The sequence below is a fragment of the Rhinichthys klamathensis genome, unplaced genomic scaffold, assembly GCF_029890125.1.
Source record: "Rhinichthys klamathensis goyatoka isolate OS25496 unplaced genomic scaffold, OSU_Roscu_1.1 h1tg000303l_1, whole genome shotgun sequence".
Lineage (NCBI taxonomy): Eukaryota > Metazoa > Chordata > Actinopteri > Cypriniformes > Leuciscidae > Rhinichthys > Rhinichthys klamathensis.
Window position 1 is genome coordinate 4,123,455 of NW_026606822.1, and position 13,705 is coordinate 4,137,159.

Sequence of the window (13,705 nt, forward strand, 5' to 3'; positions counted from 1 at the left end):
TAGACACGACCATAACGCATGATGTAGTCAGCCCGGATCCGGGCCGTATCCAGACCAGATGGAGGACCTGCACCTAGACACGACCATAACGCATGATGTAGTCAGCCCGGATCCGAGCCGTATCCAGACCAGATGGAGGACCTGCACCTAGACACGACCATAACGCATGATGTAGTCAGCCCAGATCCGGGCCGCATCCAGACCTGATGGAGGACCTGCACCTAGACACGACCATAACGCATGATGTAGTCAGCCCAGATCCGGGACGTATCCAGACCTGATGGAGGACCTGCACCTAGACACGACCACAACGCATGATGTAGTCAGCCGGATCCCAGCCGTATCCAGACCAGATGGAGGACCTGCACCTAGACACGACCACAACGCATGATGTAGTCAGCAGGATCCGAGCCGTATCCAGACCAGATGGAGGACCTGCACCTAGACACGACCAAAACGCCTGGTGTAGTCAGCCGGATCTGGGCCGTATCCAGACCAGATGGAAGACCTGCACCTAGACACGACCATAACGCATGATGTAGTCAGCCCAGATCCGGGACGTATCCAGACCAGATGGAGGACCTGCACCTAGACACGACCACAACGCATGATGTAGTCAGCCGGATCCCAGCCGTATCCAGACCAGATGGAGAACCTGCACCTAGACACGACCACAACGCATGATGTAGTCAGCAGGATCCGAGCCGTATCCAGACCAGATGGAGGACCTGCACCTAAACACGACCAAAACGCCTGGTGTAGTCAGCCGGATCTGGGCCGTATCCAGACCAGATGGAGGACCTGCACCTAGACACGACCACAACGCATGATGTAGTCAGCCCGGATCCTGACCGTATCCAGACCAGATGGAGGACCTACACCTAGACACGACCACAACGCATGATGTAATCAGCAGGATCCGAGCCGTATCCAGACCAGATGGAGGACCTGCACCTAGACACGACCACAACGCATGATGTAGTCAGCAGGATCCGAGCCGTATCCAGACCAGATGGAGGACCTGCACCTAGACACGACCAAAACGCATGGTGTAGTCAGCCGGATCTGGGCCGTATCCAGACCAGATGGAGGACCTGCACCTAGACACGACCACAACGCATGATGTAGTCAGCCCGGATCGTGACCGTATCCAGACCAGATGGAGGACCTACACCTAGACACGACCACAACGCATGATGTAGTCAGCCGGATCCGAGCCGTATCCAGACCAGATGGAGGACCTGCACCTAGACACGACCACAACGCATGATGTAGTCAGCCGGATCCGAGCCGTATCCAGACCAGATGGAGGACCTGCACCTAGACACGACCATAACGCATGATGTAGTCAGCCCAGATCCGGGCCGTATCCAGACCTGATGGAGGACCTGCACCTAGACACGACCATAACGCATGATGTAGTCAGCCGGATCCGAGCCGTATCCAGACCAGATGGAGGACCTGCACGTAGACACGACCATAACGCATGATGTAGTCAGCCCAGATCCGGGCCGTATCCAGACCTGATGGAGGACCTGCACCTAGACACGACCATAACGCATGATGTAGTCAGCCCAGATCCGGGACGTATCCAGACCTGATGGAGGACCTGCACCTAGACACGACCATAACGCATGATGTAGTCAGCCCAGATCCGGGACGTATCCAGACCTGATGGAGGACCTGCACCTAGACACGACCATAACGCATGATGTAGTCAGCCCGGATCCGGGCCGTATCCAGACCAGATGGAGGACCTGCACCTAGACACGACCATAACGTATGATGTAGTCAGCCCAGATCCGAGCCGTATCCAGACCAGATGGAGGACCTGCACCTAGACACGACCATAACGCATGATGTAGTCAGCCCGGATCCGGGCCGTATCCAGACCAGATGGAGGACCTGCACCTAGACACGACCATAACGCATGATGTAGTCAGCCCGGATCCGAGCCGTATCCAGACCAGATGGAGGACCTGCACCTAGACACGACCATAACGCATGATGTAGTCAGCCCAGATCCGGGTCGTATCCAGACCTGATTGAGGACCTGCACCTAGACACGACCATAACGCATGATGTAGTTAGCCCGGATCCGGGCCGTATCCAGACCAGATGGAGGACCTGCACCTAGACACGACCATAACGCATGATGTAGTCAGCCCAGATCCGGGTCGTATCCAGACCAGATGGAGGACCTGCACCTAGACACGACCATAACGCATGATGTAGTCAGCCCGGATCCGGGCCGTATCCAGACCAGATGGAGGACCTGCACCTAGACACGACCATAACGCATGATGTAGTCAGCCCGGATCCGGGCCGTATCCAGACCAGATGGAGGACCTGCACCTAGACACGACCATAACGCATGATGTAGTCAGCCCAGATCCGGGTCGTATCCAGACCAGATGGAGGACCTGCACCTAGACACGACCATAACGCATGATGTAGTTAGCCCGGATCCGGGCCGTATCCAGACCAGATGGAGGACCTGCACCTAGACACGACCATAACGCATGATGTAGTCAGCCCGGATCCGGGCCGTATCCAGACCAGATGGAGGACCTGCACCTAGACACGACCATAACGCATGATGTAGTCAGCCCGGATCCGAGCCGTATCCAGACCAGATGGAGGACCTGCACCTAGACACGACCATAACGCATGATGTAGTCAGCCCAGATCCGGGTCGTACCCAGACCTGATTGAGGACCTGCACCTAGACACGACCATAACGCATGATGTAGTTAGCCCGGATCCGGGCCGTATCCAGACCAGATGGAGGACCTGCACCTAGACACGACCATAACGCATGATGTAGTCAGCCCAGATCCGGGTCGTATCCAGACCTGATGGAGGACCTTCACCTAGACACGACCATAACGCATGATGTAGTCAGCCCGGATCCGGGCCGTATCCAGACCAGATGGAGGACCTGCACCTAGACACGACCATAACGCATGATGTAGTCAGCCCGGATCCGAGCCGTATCCAGACCAGATGGAGGACCTGCACCTAGACACGACCATAACGCATGATGTAGTCAGCCCAGATCCGGGTCGTATCCAGACCTGATGGAGGACCTGCACCTAGACATGACCACAACGCATGATGTAGTCAGCCGGATCCGGGCCGTATCCAGACCAGATGGAGGACCTGCGCCTAGACACGACTACAACGCATCCCTGAAGTGTCAGCAGAGATTGTGTAAACTAGACTCTCATCGACACGACAGCCATCAGCACTGATCTTCAACAAACCCGTCTCCATCCCGGTGTGATGACTCTGATCTTAAATCTTGGCATCTTATTCTGATTGTTCCAAACCAATCTGACTTCTGACCTATAATGTTTCCTGAATCATAATCACACACTGTTCGTTCATTGGCCAGAAGAGAACGGGCCCCCCGACTGAGCCTGGGTTCTCCCAAGGTTTTTTCTCCATTCTGCCACTGATGGAGTTTTGGTTGCTTGCCACTGTCGCATTTTTCCACCTTTGTTGCCATTGGCTTTTAAATTAAATTTAACATTTAATTTAATATTCAACAATAATATTGATCTGCCTGCATTGACACTATTATACAAGAACTGAACTGAGCTGGCCGATGAAATCACGGTTTACTCCAGAGCGGTTATATATATAAATGAACTAAATTAATAACTTTTTTTAAAACAAAAATTGAAACATCACTGAACTTACTTAAGCTGGACTGTGACGCTATTTTCTTCTGGAAACAAACTTTTTTGCATTATTTTCCTGTTATCTCTGTAAAGCTGCTTTGAAACAATCTGTATTGTAAAAAGCGCTAGCCTATATAAATAAATGTGACTTGACTTTTTTCTGGGAGATCTCGCCAAATGACCCCAACTGCCTTAAGGACAATTAATGGCTGTTGCTGAAGGACGGCTGCTGAGGAACTGTCCTAGGCGTGTTACTGGAGCGCTGGGTAACGCTGCGGGGTCGAATCGCCTGCTCGGCGCCAGCAGCTGAAGGACACGGCCTCTCCCGCAGGAGCCATTACAGTCCCAGAGTCCCACCACACTGATGTCATCCTGTGCAACGGAACGCTGAAGCCGCGAAGAGATCCAAAGTTCTGTTCACTTCCCCCATCTCTGTGCAGCGACATTAATGTGAAATAAAGACACAATGAAAGCTACTTGCTATATCGTCAGAGGCTTTTCACCTGCTTTGCAAGTGTATGATTGGACAAGAGTGGTAACTTTCAAAGCGATCCTTGCACATTTTTCATTTACACTTAAAAAAACTGAGAAAAAACTTTGCAAGATGTTTCAGCAGGGATTTCTGTTGTAACATCGTTTGTGCAAGACCTGATCATCCGACATTGTAATGGTTTGAGTTTTACATTAGATAGACACAGACAGACAGACAGACAGACAGACAGACAGATAGATAGATAGATAGATAGATAGATAGATAGATAGATAGATAGATAGATAGATAGATAGATAGATAGATAGATAGATAGATAGATAGATAGATAGATAGATAGACAGAGTATTCTTTTGGGGGTTGCTGGATGGTTTCTGATCTTTCTTCAATATGTCTATTGATTTTTTTGCTGATTTGTACAAAATTATCTTATAAATTAAATTTGATCACTTGAAAAAGTTATAACACACCTCTCCTGAATTTTTTTAGGTACCATTGATTCCTGTCTGTAGCACATGCCATTTTTAAGTACATCATGTTGCAGTGCAACTCTTGAAGCAGACTTCAGTTTAAGTAACTACATGTACTATTTATGCATAATTCATCAGCATGAGCATAAGAAACGATACCTGAAATGCTCTAGTATCCACACTACCAATCTTGCGTTACAGATCATGTTTCTATTTTTCTTTCGGTACGATGTCAGAGGTTCCCGAGGGCATTATCACATGATCTTTGAGAGTCGTTCTGGGTAATCAGTCCCTGACAAAACCGCACAAGTTTGAGTTAACTGTTCATTGACCAGCTGGTGACAATTTGGCATAGTTATTGCATTGCACAAAAGGGACCGAGCAAAAGTAAAGACAAAGGTTGAAACATCTTATTTAGTTGCATTAGACACTATGTTAAAAGATGATTAAAGGGATAGTTCACACAAAAAAATATGTCATTAATTACTCACCCTCATGTTCCAAACCCGTAAGACCTTATGGTTAGGGATTTGAATGAAATCCATCAAATCTAGCGATGATCATATGGGATGAGCCAGAAAACTGCACATTAGAAACTCTGTATACATTTTTAAAAACACTCTGAAAACCTTGCAGTCACATTACAACACGCTGCAATACCTTAGCAGCTGCTTTGCAACACCCTGGTAACCATACAATGCATCAGAGTAACATTAGCCACATGTTTAAAAAAAGCACTCAGAACTTAACAGCTGCATAGCAACGCCCTGGTAACCACTCAGAACATTCTAGTAACTCCATAGCAACACACTAAAAACACTCAGAACCACCACAAATTGCTCAAACCCTGGCAATTGCTCAGAACATAACATAAGCATAAGGCACTACATAGCAACACACTAGTATACCTTTGCATCTGTATGGCAATACCCTGGTAACCACCATCTTAGTAATGGCATAGCAACACGCTAAAAATGCTCAAAATACCCTAAGAACTGCATAGCAACACACTATACCTTAGCAACTGCATAGCAATGCCCTGGCAACCAACCAGTACATCCTAATAACTGCAGACAAACATGCTAAAAAGCACTCAGACCTTAGCAGCTGCATGGCAACGCCCTGGCAACCACCCAGAACACTTTATTCATCACATAGCAACATGGTAAAAGAGTAAGGCAGGATTTACGCGGGCAATACCACTATAGTTTAAAATCTTTGCTTCCTATACTATTATCCTGTGTTCTGGCAGGGGTGATTGCATCAGGGGAAAACTCATAAAGGAGATCAGCAGGGCACTTTATCCTGTACTTTCCTCTGTGTGTTCATCTGGTGGTGTATCCTTGACCTATGCATTTGTTTTACAGTGAGACAGTTTCCTGCTGCCTTCTGTTTAGTTTGAGTCACGTTCAGCACACACATACACACACATCCCTCAGGAGCATGTGCACTCCTCTGACCCACATCTCTGACAGGATGGTGAGTGTGTGTAAGTAATAAACCCACTGGAGTGACGTCATGTCCTTAAATCACACAGTTGCAGCTGTGTGTACTCCGTTTTTCTGCTTATGCATTATTTAATCTTATCAGTTTCAATAAAATATCATATAGAGCCTAACTTAAATATATAAATAAATATACATTTGTACTATAAATCACTGTTAGTTTGTACCTTAGAGGTTAAAGAGGAGCATTCCAGCCTTCCAGTTTCGTATATATAAAATTGGTTGCACGCAATAGTGTACAGTTTCATCATAAACTGTCTTTAAGATCTTGAGCTCCACCTCTTAACCCATTTTCTGAGTTCACTGGCCCCAAAGAGTATAGAAGAACAAGAGGCGAAACTCTGATGCTTTTTTGGGAACAGCCACTAGGTGGCGCTTCGGTAGCCCGGCCGCCATTTTGGGGTGAAAATTCCAACTGGAGTTACTGGACAACAGCACAGATAACAGTCTTTTGAGGTAGTTTTGTCTTGCATTAGTGAGTTTTTCCATTGTATGCAACTTTACACATTTATTACTATTATTAGTTACCAACTCCACTAGGCCTGAAATATATTTTGTAAGTTTTAATCCCCTGGAGGCCTGGATCATGCTACAAACGTGATGATCTTATAGAACATGATGCATTGCTGTGTCCGTTATCCTATAACTTTAATTGCCACTTTGAACAGTGGCTGTGTTTTTTTGTTTACATATAGTCTTGCTTTAACGGTCATTAATATAGTACTGCAAAAAAAAAAAAAAAAAGTTTACTGTAAAGCTATTCTATTGCTGTTATATATTTATTGCCCAACATTTACATTTTAGTACAATTACATTTATTTGCTGAATTCATTTATTTCATTGATAACTTATTTTTGTAACGTTATGTGTACCTCCTGGGAAACGGTCTAACGTATTATAACTTTATGAACTGATATCACTTTATTCTTACCTGTCACAATGTGGAGAGTAATATAATTAATTAAATCCTTGAACTTCCCTGTCTCAAGTTATGTGGGGGGAAAAGCGGCAGCCTGCAGTAGCAACTTCTTTTTAACTGCTATAACGTTAACTGTTGTGAGTTAAAATAATCACCTAATTATTTCAACCTAAAAATGACCTCTGCACTGGACTAAATATATGTATAATATGAATATGACTGCCGAGTCGCTTTCACCCCAAAATGGCGGAAGCATAGGGCTGCTGCTCGCTGCTGCCCTACTGGGCGCTGGTGTCACTTCTTGTCAATATACGTTCTTTGCTGGCCCTGAGCTCTACGAAGGGAACAGCGCCATCTTGCCACCGGAAGAAGCACTGCAGCCCAGACAGCTTCGTTTTTACCATAGAACAGGGGTGAACAATCGTTCAAAAAGTTTAATCTGGATCAGAATTATCTAGATTTGGAAATCCCATGATTTGCTATCCAGCATCAGGAAATCCATCTTACTTTTGTGCTGTTTTTTCAAAGCACATTAGGATCGGATCACCCTGATGCAGATACACACTTTTTTTTAGATCACTAAACGTACGTATACAACTTACAGAGCTGTAGTTGTACCACCTGACTGTTGCAGATTAATTCCAGCGTTGATACTGTTGACATAGAAACGGAAAACCAAGTCTGAGGATGTGAACAGTTTCCAGGTTGCCATCTCGTACTGTAATGATGACCCCTATGGTAATGACATGGCGTGAACGCAGCATAAGCTCGTTGTTTTGGCTCGGAAGGAACCATTAAAGGGGTTTGCTGTTTGTTTGTGGCGATCGGTGACTGTGTCTTTTTTTTTTTTTTTTTTTTTTTTTAATTATATGACATAATAGGCTACTGTAGATATAAATGTTTCACATAATAATGTTCTAAATTATTACAAATCATCATAAGATATGAAGAGCATTAAAGATAACATTCATATCAATTAAATTAAAGAACATTCGAATCACATATTAAAAACAAGAAAAAGAAAGAAAGAAAAAAAGAAAAAAAACATCATAATGGAAAGGAGGTATACAGGTATAATTAAAATAAAGAGGAATTTAATTATTTGAGGATGTCCATCGTTCTGGTTGCTTTGCGGTTTGAGAGTCCTTTCAGAGTTTCAAAATAAATCTTCAAGTCAGCTTTAAAATGGTAGATGTTAGGTATCCTTTCAGACCATTTACTGTACATTTATGTATGTAAAACACCAAGTAATAAGATCAAATGTGTCTGTGTGTCTACGACATCATGAAATACGCTGATGGCGTGTAATGTCTGCGCCATGTGTAAATACATAGGTTGCCAGGTAGGGCATCCTATCGTTGCATTCAGACCAAATGCAATGATTGGACGAAAATGTTTTGGTCCTGAGACTTCTACAAAAGTTCTATGTATTTAAAAAAAAATCTTCTATTATTGGTTGATATCAAGATGTAAAGAGAGTTTCAACCAGAATAACAAAAAGTGTATATGAAAAAACCTACCCTTAAAGTGCTTTTGTTTGAAGAGAAAGAAAACAACATAAACAAGCAAACATGACCTTTTTAATTTCCTTTAAACAAACAGACCCTTACGGAGGCACTATTGGGATATGGTGATTAAAAAAAAAATTTGAAAAGGGAGAAGAAATTTTTTGCGTTCTCTAGCAAAAGTTTTGCGTTCCCCTTAAGAAGCTTTGCGTTCATTTGCAAGGAACTTGCAAAGAAAAAGGAAGTTTTTAGGGTGAATGCAAAGTTTATTGGGGGAACTCATAAAATTTTTTTAATCAAAGGTATCCCAATCTTACTAAAAACTGACGATTTGATCAAAACCCAGGTTGTATTTTGTGACCTTTTTCAGAATCCCTTTTTTTTTTTCTTTTGAACAACCCATTTTCAAGATTTGATCCAATCCAATAGTAATTAATTTATTTTGCTCCAACATTATTTCCTGAAAAGAATAGTTGTCTAAATAAATATTATTAATATAAATATAACGTAAACAGATTCTAGCCATGTACTTTCTACATTTACAATATAGTCACTGGAAAGATGCACTATCTTTAATTGCCTGTAGATGGTGCAATAAGACCATTCTAACAATACCTTCATCTTCAGTGATAATTAAGATAAACACTTACTAACAAGCATACTATGCTCAGTTACACAGAGGGAATATTAAATCACCACTCATAGAAACTATTTTGAATTGTTATTTGCCTGCTAAAGTAATGGCAACTAAAATAAATGACACTTCAAAAATATGCATAGACTCGTGCAGGTCATTTAGTGTGAAATAGAGAGATAATAAGTTGTTAAAATCTTAAAATGTTTAGTTTAAACAATGTGGATGCTGCAAAAATAGCGTGATGGTAAAAATGAAAGGTAGGCCTACTTCCAAGTATGAATTATTGTGAACATATTTGATATATTGAGAGATTAATTCCACTAGCATGACCTGCTTTTCCACAGGCCAAGTACAGCTAAACCAATAAGAGGAAAAATCTCTACAATTTACCCCAGCGATAAGCTCCACATCCTGCGGGCCGGTTCTGTTCCAGACGGCTTTTACACCTCGTGATTGACAGACAGTCTGGCCTAAACCTGCTTCAGCTCACGCAAGTGTATCAAAGGTCATCTTTGAATGAGCAAAGCACCTTGTCTTCACAAAAATGCACAAATGAAATTACAATATCTTTTTGTTCAGAAACAATAGAAGTGGCCTGATGTAATTGTGCATTTTGAGACTTTATTAAATGTTTTATTGTATCAGTTGATGGTATCATATGGTAATTATGACAACATGTATCACATTATTTGCACGGTATTTAAAAGAATGCTATGGAATCCATTCAAAAAACATGTGATAAGATAGATCTCATAAACAGGTCAACATTAGTGAACTGAACATGTACGTGTCAGCAGGGGGAGTGTCAAAAACACGTTTCACAATGACTTGACCTGACACTTATAAATTCACCAGTAATGTGGATCATGTCTAATTGTAAGAAATCCCAGTATTTACATCAATTAGACTAATGTGCATTTATATGATGACTGGCTCTGTGTATTTATTCTTGTTAAATATGTTCAGCTGTAGGTCTACTGTTCATGATATGCAGATGCTGATATAGATCTTATATTTCATGATTTTACTCAAAATAAATAAATTAATTTAATTTTAATTCAATTAAATAAACATGTACAATGTCAATAAAATAAATAAGAATGAACATAAACAATTACATACAAATGAATAAATAAAAAACGAAATAAATTATATTTTCTTTTTATATATAGATATAGTTTGGCTGGATACAGTGGCGGTTCTAGCCCATTTCAACTAGGGGGGCCAAGCTGGGGCCAGTTGTACTGTTAGAGGGGCCAGTTACATTTAGACCTTATTGTTGTCATATCATTTTCTGCACTGCTGCAGGCATTAACAGGGAAAATACCGTGTTTATAATCATTCAACAATGTATTTGCATTTCCATTATATTTTTACATTTGCATTACATATTCAGTATTAGTCACAGTAACTGTAATAGACATGATGTCCTTCTTTCTCTTCATTTTGAGAACTATAGAGCAAAAGCAATGGGGACCAAGAAGCTTATTAATTCATTTACTGAAAATAACTGACTTGATATGTCTAACCGTTTACAGGGTTCCTGCACACTTTTTAGAGTCCAATTTAAGGCTTTTTAAGACCTAAAGAAATCAAAATTAATACCGTACATTAGAGGTGTGCAATATTGACAAAAATATATTTCAACATTTTCAACATTTTGTTAATAATTAGATAATATTTTACTGATTGTGTTTTTGTGCTGGTGCCATGGCTGGTTTAGGCCTGTTGTTGACAGCTGACTCACGAAGATATTCCTATTTTTCATATTCTATGCAGTGGTCGATTCACAGCAGTGACAGAAATACATTTTTTAATTAAGGGGCAATATTTGCCACCTTAAATTGATTTCCAGGGGCATTTTCACCTATATATGGACATTTTTTCTAAACTTATTTAGAGTTATGCATCACCTTTTATGTCAAATACTAACATTCAAATTATACAGTAATTATACTTATTTATACAATAATACTTAATTATACAATAATTATACAGTACCACTGTTACCAGTCAAATTAATTAATTCAATCAAAATCCATCTTTGCAGTGCAGAGGTGACACAGAAGTGGCATTAATATATTTACACTCCATTTACAATTGCATAAATAAAGCTATGAGATTTTTTTCAAGTCAATATTTAAATATGAAATTATTTCTAAGTTTAACGTTTTAATTAAAGGATACTTTAAATATGAAACTAAAACCGCCAGTAGGCGGCGGCAAGTCCCTGTAAGAGGGATTCATTCATTCAAACGATTTGTTCAAACGGCCGATTTATTCGGGAAAGAAGCAAGTGATTCGTTCAAAACGCGGATTTCAGTCAAGAAATCATCGCTGTGTTGCATTGAGACTCACTACGGTTTCATTATGAAATTCTAGTCGGCGAAATAAAGGGAAAACAAACAATATTGACAATATTGTGTCTAAAAAGTAACTCCCAATGTTAACTTATTGTTAATTTAACTGTTGTATAACATAAATATCACAGTTGCAATTGTGCACGGGAAAACGGCACTCTTGCTGATGTGATATTCTAATATAAGAACATAATATGATATAAATATAAGACAAAAACTAATTTGGGGACATAGCCTACCTATGAACTGCACACAGCAGTGAAAGGACGATAGACAAATGCTATGTCAGCTCACAGTGCCTCGTACATACCGTGAAACTTCAAATAATAGCCGAGTCCCGAATAGACGCCTGTCTCTTTTACACGCCTGGTGTGGCGACAGGTTTGGGTACATAAAGGCAGTGGTGGACAGTAACGAAGTAAATGTAATTCGTTACTGTACTTAAGTAGCTTTTTTGTGTATCTGTACTTTACTCAAGTATTTAAATTTTGGGAGACTTTTACTTTAACTCCACTACATTTCAAAGTCAAATATCTTACTTTTTACTCTACTACATTTTCAAAATCAGACGTTCCTTTTTATTTATGAGTGGATAAAAACGTAACTGGCCAAACGAGCCACCAATCACAGTACAGCACGCCGCTTTGTTTTGAACTTGCCTTGGCGGTATCTACTGAGCGCGAACCAGAGCCGTTAAATATGAGAGTTGCGAACATAGATGGTTGTGACAGTGATCTCGCCGCCGCGCGGTCACGTTATTCATGTAGCTCTCTCAATAGTCCCAAACAAATCGCGTTGACAATGATTTTAAGCGGGACAGAGAGCAGCAGCTGTTATTGCAGCAATTATTGGTAAGTATTGACGCATAATGTACATTGCTTACGTTGCCACTAAAATGACTTGCATATAATAGCTTTTTTTTTTCCTGGGGAGTAGCCTAGCAGAAACACTGCATTAATACGTTTTTGTGTTTAATTTTGGAGGGAAATTGGCTGCTTCCATAACATAGAATATAGAATATATATATATGTGTGTGTGTGTGTGTGTGTGTGTGTGTGTGTGTGTGTGTGTGTGTGTGTGTGTGTGTATGTGTGTGTATATATATATATATATTTAATGGCGTTGTGCAGGTTTATGTGAATGTATCATAACATTAAGATGTTAATAATTATGACCATAGGCGCTGGAGAAAAATATAGGCCTACAGTAAATACTGTAAATGTTTTATACCTTATAGGAACAGTCCCCTTCCCTCCAAAATTAAACATACAAAAAATCAATTCAATTCAAATATATATATATATATATATATATATATAGTTATATAGTTATTAATTATCAGACTAATTAATGTCATTTTATTAATAGATTGGTGTGCCAAGAGTGACATTAGTCTTCACTTATACTGAGTTAAGCAAGAGTCTTGTGATAAATTATAATAGGACATTATAGCCATAAAAAAAATCAAAGTACTTGGATACTTAAGTACATTTGAAGGCAAATACTTTTGTACTTTTACTCAAGTGAATGTTTAAAGGCAGCACTTCTACTTTTACTTGAGTAATATTTTACCTTGAGTATCTTTACTTTTACTCAAGTACATGGTATGTGTACTTCGTCCACCACTGCATAAAGGCCGGTCTCAAATAGAAGCCGGGTCTGTTTTTAGTTTCGGGTTGTATTTTATCTTCTAAAACCCGTCAGAGCGTCCGCTTGCTGCGCTTGACAGTGCATAACGAGCAGAGAGAGAGAGAGAGCGCCCCGGCCGCGCGCGCGCACTCACCTCTTCAAACATTCTGCCGCGATTCCCGCGAATGTGATGCGAATTGTCACGTGAAAATGCAAATCCACAAAGATAGAAAAATAAAAAAATAATACACATACAACGATAGCAAAAAACAGTTTTGTAAAAATTATTTCAAACTCCACATTTAGGGGGGCCACAAGGGGGGCCAAGCTTTTTGTCACAGGGGCACTGGCCCCCCTGGCCCCCCCTCTAGAACCGCCACTGGCTGGATAGCTATAAATAAATAAAAATCACAGAATATATCCATAATCATAAAATTGTATTTTTTTTTTAGCAATTTCAAGTAAAGTGTCTCATCATTATATGTTAATATGGAGGACCTTTTT